Source organism: Physeter macrocephalus, chromosome 16, assembly GCF_002837175.3.
Source record: "Physeter macrocephalus isolate SW-GA chromosome 16, ASM283717v5, whole genome shotgun sequence".
Classification (NCBI taxonomy): Eukaryota; Metazoa; Chordata; class Mammalia; order Artiodactyla; family Physeteridae; genus Physeter; species Physeter macrocephalus.
Genome location: NC_041229.1, coordinates 51247712 through 51254647, shown reverse-complemented (window position 1 = coordinate 51254647; position 6936 = coordinate 51247712). Strand labels below are relative to the sequence as shown.

At 35.6% G+C, this 6936-nt stretch overlaps 1 pseudogene; it reads left to right on the top strand.

The window, feature by feature from the left end:
- Positions 1–1327: 1327 nt before the first annotated feature.
- On the top strand, positions 1328–3110 carry LOC112066973 (tigger transposable element-derived protein 1-like; annotated as a pseudogene).
- The last annotated feature ends 3826 nt before the right edge of the window (positions 3111–6936 follow it).

Below are 6936 nucleotides of genomic sequence, written 5' to 3'. Positions count from 1 at the left end.
CTGGAGAAAACCATAATTCAAAAAGGTACATGCACCCCAATGTCCATTGCAGCACTATTTACGATAGCCAGGTCATGGAAGCAACTTAAATGTCCATCAACAGAGGAATGAATAAAGAAGATGTGGTACCTATATACAATGGAATATTGCTCAGCCATAAAAAGAAAGGAAATTGAGTTATTTGCAGAGATGTGGATAGACCTAGAGACTGTCATACAGAGTGAAGTAAGTCAGAAAGAGAAAAACAAATGTCATATATTAACGCATATATGTGGAATCTAGAAAAATGGTATAGATGAACTTATCTGCAAAGCAGAAACAGAGACACAGACATAGAGAACAAACGTATGGATACCAAGGAGGGAAGGGGAGTGAGATGGATTGGGAGATTGGGATTGACATATATACACTACTATGTATATATAAAATAGATAACTAATGAAAACCAACTGTATAGCACAGGGAACCCTACTCAGTGCTCTGTGGTGACCTAAATGGGAAGGAAATACAAAGAAGAGGGGATATATGTACACATGTGGCTGATTCACTTTGCTGTACAGCAGAAACTAACACACCATTGTAAAGCAACTATACTCCAAACAAAAATTTAAAAAAATCAATCTGGAGGCATATCATTGGAATGCATTATTAAGCAACTAAAGTAAAAAGAAAATTACCTAAGAAAACATTTGTAAAAATTAGCAATTAAAGAGTTGGTAAAGGCTTAATCATAATATTTAAAAGTGAAGAAATGCATATTCTGTTCAAATGTAATTACAAAAAAGTAAATAACTGTTATTTATTTGAATGTGTATTTCTTATCTGATAAAAGTAATGTTCCACAGACTAACTAATGTTCCATAGACTTTCCTATCAGAAACATTGCTCTAATGGAAGAGAACACTGGACTAGGTACAGACATACCTTGTTTTATGGCGTTTAACTTTATTTTGCTTCACAGATATTGCGTTTCTTGCAAATTGGAGGTTTGTGGCAACCCTGCATTGACAAAATCTATTGGTACCATTTTTTCCAACAGCATTTGCTCACTTGAGACTCTGTGTCACATTTTGGTAATTCTCACAATATCTCAAACTTTTCCACTGTTCTTATATTTGTTATGATGATCTGTGATCAGTGATCTTTGGTGTTACTTTTGTAATTGTTTATGGTAACCAGGAAGTACACCCATATAAAATGGCGAACCTAATCAATAATTATTGTGTGTATTCCAATTGCTCATCCCCTCATCTCTCTACCTTTCCTTGGGTCTCCCTATTCCCTGAGACATAACAATATTGAAATTAGCCCACTTAATAATACTACAATGGCCTCTAAGTGTTGAAGTAAAAGGAAGGGTCGCATGTCTCTCACTTTAAGTCAAAAGCTAAAAATTAAGCTTAGGGAAGAAGGCATGTCCAAAGATGAGATAGGCTGATAGCTAGGCATCTTGTGCCAAACAATTAGCCAAGCTGTTAATGCAAAGGAAAAGTTCTCAAAGGAAATGAAAAGTGCTACTCCAGTGAACACACAGATGATAAGAAAGCGAAACATCCGTATTGCTGACAAGAAGAAAGTTTTAGAGGTCTGGATAGAAAATTAAACAAGTCACAACATTCCCTTAAGCCAAAGTCTAATCCAAAGCAAGGTCCTAACTCTCTTCAATTCTGTGAAGGCTGAGAGGGGTGAGAAAAACTGAAGAAGAAAAGTTTGAAGTTAGCAGAGGTTGGTTCATGAAATTTAATGAAAGAAGCTGTCTCTATACATAATATCGAAGTGCAAGGTGAAGCAACAAGTACTGATGTAGAAGCTGCAGCAAGTTATCCAGAAGATCTAGCTAAGATAATTAATGAGGGTGGCTCCACTAAACAACAGATTTGCAATGTAGACAAAACCACCTTATATTGAAAGAAGATGTCATCCAGGACTCTCATAGCTAGAGAGGAGAAGTCAATGCCTGGCTTCAAAGTCTCAAAGGACAGACTGACTCTCTTGTTAGGGGGTAATGCAGGTGGTGACTTTATGTTGAAGCCAGTGCTCATTTACCATTCTGAAAATCCTAGGGCCCTTAAGAATTATGTTAAATCTACTCTGCCTGTATGCTATAAATGGAAAAACAAAGCCTGGATGGCAGCACATATGCCTACAACATGATTAACTGAATATTTTAAGCCCACTATTGAGACTTACTGCTCAGAAAGAGAAGATTCCTTTCAAAATAGTATTGTTTATTTACAATATACCTGGCCATCCAAGGGCTCCAATGGAAATGTACAAAGAGATTAATGTTGTTTTCGTGTCTGCTAACACAATATCCATTCTGCAGCCCACAGATCAAGGAGTAATTTCAACTTTCAAGTCTTATTATTTAAGAAATACATTTTGCAAGGCTACAGCTACAATACCACAGTGATCCTTCTAATGGAACTGGGGAAAGTAAGTTGAAAACCTTCTGGAAAGGCTTTACCATTCTTGATACCATGAAGAATGTTAGTGATTCAAGGGGAGAGGTCAAAACATCAACATCAACAGAAGTTTGGAAGAAGTTGATTCCAGCCCTCATGGATGACTTTGAGGGGTTCAAGACTTCAGTGGAGGAAGTAACTGCAGATGTGGCAGACATAGCAAGAGAACTAGAATTAGAACTGGAGCCTGAAGCTATGACTGAATTGCTGAAATCTCATGATAAAACTTGAAAGGATAAGGAGTTGCCAAGAGATGAGCAAAGAAAGTGGTTTCTTGAGATGGAATCGACTCCTGGTGAAGATGATGTAAAGATTGTTGAAACAACAACAAAGGATTTAGAACATTACAGAAACTTAGCTGACAAAGCAGTGACAGGGTTTGAGAGGACTGATATCAATTTTGAAAGACGTTCTACTGTGGGTAAAATGCTATCAAAGAGCATTGCATGCTACAGAGAAATCATTTGCAAAAGGGAAAGTCAATCAATGTGGCAAACTTCATTGTTGTCTTATTTTAAGAAATTGTCACAGTCACCCTGACCTTCAGCAACCACCACCCTGATCGGTCAACAGCCATCAACATCCAGGCAACACCCTCCACCAGCAAAAAGATTAGGATGCTCTAAAGGCACAAATGATGGTTAGTATTTTTTAGCAATAAAGTGTTTTTAATTAAGATATTTACTTTTTTTTTAGACAAAATGCCATTGCACACTTAATAGACTACAGTATACATAAACATAACTTTTATATGCATTGGGAAACCAAAAAATCCATGTGACTCACGTTATTGCCATATTCCCTTTATTGTGGTGGTCTGGAAATAAACCCACGATATCTTTGAGATATGCCTGTATTGTACCATAACAATATTTTAGGCTTCACTTGGTACTAACCTGCTGTGTAAATGTGTACTGCCACTACCTGGCCCTAGTAAGGGAGCTGACCTAGAGGAGTGGTTCTTAAAGTGTGGCTCCAGACCACTATCATTATCCTCATTTGAGAACTTGTTAAAAATGCAAATTATTGGACCCCACCTAAACCCACTGAATTAGAAAATTTGGGAGCAGGACTGGGCAATCTACACTTGAACAAGACCACTATGTGTATGTGATGTACACTAAAACTTGAGAACCATTGAACTAGATTCTCTGTAAAGTGTCTTTAACATGAATATTCTCTGGTTTCACAAGTTATTTTCCAAAATAGCTTAATTCCTGGACCTCTACCTTCAGGTACCTATGTAGCTCCAAAGACTTCAACCAGAACACTGACATGTGAGAAATTATTAGGAGCCAAATATTAAGAAGTTGTATATATTAGAGGAGACTATTAAGACTTTAGACTTATGTTGATTGGAAGGCATAAAAATGAGAGACATAGTCTCACAAAAAATTCAAAGGTTAAAAATATAACATTATCAAAGTAATGGAATTAATCACAGACTTAAGATATTGGGATATTAGAGCTAGGAAGAATCTTATCAATTAATTTATTCCAACTGTTTCATTTTGTTGATAAGAAATCTGAAGCACAGATAAGAGAAATAAATGTTCTCAAGAGTCAGCTTGTGAGAAGATAAAAACATTCTGAATCTGAATGTAGTAGGTGGTATAAAAATATTTGTTGAACTGTATCAAATGCATTTATTAAATGGAGGTAAGGCAAACTAGTTTCTATATGTGCATGACTCTGAGGACTTCATTAAGCAATTTGGATATAGCTTTAAAACATTCATGGAAGAATCCACTTACTATGTCACTGCCTAGAGACATTTTTGGAACTTCTAGGATTAACTTTCAACTTAAAATTATCTGGAAATGAGTCATTGTTGATCTATTCCATCGTATCTTGATTTCTCATCATACCACGAAGCAGAAAGTTGGCCTCAAATCTTTATACACGGCTGAATCTTATGTAAACTTAGCTACAGCTGACAGCAGATCTGGCCTCATGCCTGAAAACAATACGAAATGAAACAAAAACATAGTTTTCCAATGATTACTATATATAGCTCAATTTAATTTCTCATAAAAATGTTACTGAAAGGGCTTCCCTGGTGGCGCTGTGGTTGAGAATCTGCCTGCCAATGCAGGGGACATGGGTTTGAGCCCTGGTCTGGGAGGATTCCACATGCCGCGGAGCAACTAGGCCTGTGAGCCACAACTACTGAGCCTGCGCGTCTGGAGCCTGTGCTCCGCAACAAGAGAGGCCGTGATAGTGAGAGGCCTGTGCACCGCGATGAAGAGTGGCCCCCGCTTGCCGCAACTAGAGAAAGCCCTCGCACAGAAATGAAGACCCAACACAGCCAAAACTAAATAAATAAATAAATAAATAAATAAAAATTAAAAAAAAAATAATGTTACTGAAAGAGATGACACAGTTAATCTGAATCAATTTGGTATGGTGGTGAAATATGATTTAAAAATAAATCGTATTTTTAAATGTTTAGCCATTGAGGTGAACAGCATGCTTAGATGCTATATGATTTAATAAGGCCAAATAGCTTTTTCTAATGTATGTCAGTTTTTAAAAAATTCATTCAATAAATATATATTTTTCACTTAGGATGAGCCTGGTCAAGGTGCCACACCCTGAGAATACAAAGATGAGTAAGACAATATCTATGTCTCAAGGAGTTCATAGTCCAAGACATCAGGAAAAAATAGTCTTATCATTGTAATAAAATTATTTTTTAAACCTAAGTATATACAGAAGTATATACTTCATTTTAGTGACCAAGTCTATGATAATTTAATTCAGAATTTCTAAGGTAACATAAATTATGAATAGTTGTAGCATCACTGGATATTTAAGCAAATCATAATTAGGATCCAGGACCAATTAATGTTTGGATATTTCTGATATTTCAGGTAGATAATTAATTATATTAATGTACTATTTCATTTCTTTTTTACAGCAAACTTATGACATAAATATTACCTGTATTTTGAAGGTAAGGAAATGGAAATCAGAAGCCTTTACTAACTTTTTAAAGCCACACATCTAGTCAATGAGGGATCCAGGATTCACAGCCAGGTCAAATTCTGAGTGAAAAGTTTTTTCTACTCAATGAGACTATTTTGTTTTTTAGGGCAAAAGAGATCAATAGATGAATGGTGAGGAAAGGAAAATGAGAGAGAATGTGGAGATGAAATTTTCATATATAGGGGAAAACAAGTTATTTATTTAGTCAATTTGATAACCCAGTAAATATGTGACATCACCAAATTAAATAAAGTAGATGTCACCAAATTTCCAAGGAACAGGAATTTTAGCCAATCTAGGAAGTAAAAAATGGACTATTTTTTATTCTCTTCTATTACTTTTGCAGCCTCATTCTAGTCATCTAGAATACATTATATTTTTATATTATATTACATTAATTTTAATAATTGTTTAAAAAATTATGCGGCAGAGAACAGGATAGCCATGGGAAGTAGTGAGCCCCACTATCCACAGAACCAATTTTCAGACTCTGAATAAAGTTGGAATGTTATTAGTTATATAATAATAATAGTTGGAATTACTATTGAAAAAGGGTAGCATAATTTATCACTTGCACACACTGGCACTGAGTAACCATAATGATGAATTTTGTAACACCTCCTTGGAGGAGACTTACTCTTTGTCAGTTCGAAATTATTCTTCCTTTGAAGTCCCTTTCCCTATAGAGAATCCCTAGGAGCATTCCTAGAGAATCACAACTGTACCCATAGAAAGAATAATAACATTTTATTCTTTCCAGTAAGATGAAATCCAATTATTTTTAATTGCAGGAAGATGATACATTTTGGATACATCTCTGCCATCCTTGCAATTAATGTTGCCACAGTCCATTATTGCTTTGAGATACCTTTGAGCACTATGTCCTTCTCTGGCTTAAAAATTCACTAAACCGTTTTTATTATGGGATAGAATTTCTCTGCATTTTGGCACTTGCCCACCTCTTGCAATACCATACCCTTGGCTCATATCCATCTTTGTCGTGTATTTATCCTCTACCTATTCTCAAAAACAAACAAAACAAAACAAAAAAAACCTATTTGTTCACATATCTCCATAAATGTTGCATTGGTCCTAGGGCCTGGAACACTCTTCACACACACTTTTGACCTTGTGAATGTCTCCATCAAAACCAAGGTCAGTAGTTGCAACTTTTGTGCAACTTTCTTCCAGCAGAACGGATTGTTACTGCCATAGTACTGCCATAGTATCTTAGTTAGTTCTAAGACCCGCCATACTTTTTCCAAGTATTTTGTCACTTGTTCAAGATCCTGAGTTTAGGCACCATGCTGTAGTCTTCTCAATAGCCCTAGCATCCCTTGCAGAATTGGAAAACACATGTCTATGTCATGTGCTCTACAAAATAAAGAATTATATGAAACACAATGGGAAATAATAAAACACAAAACTCTGGATGGAAGTTATGAGATGTTTTTTATTTATTTATTTATTTATTATTTTTTTT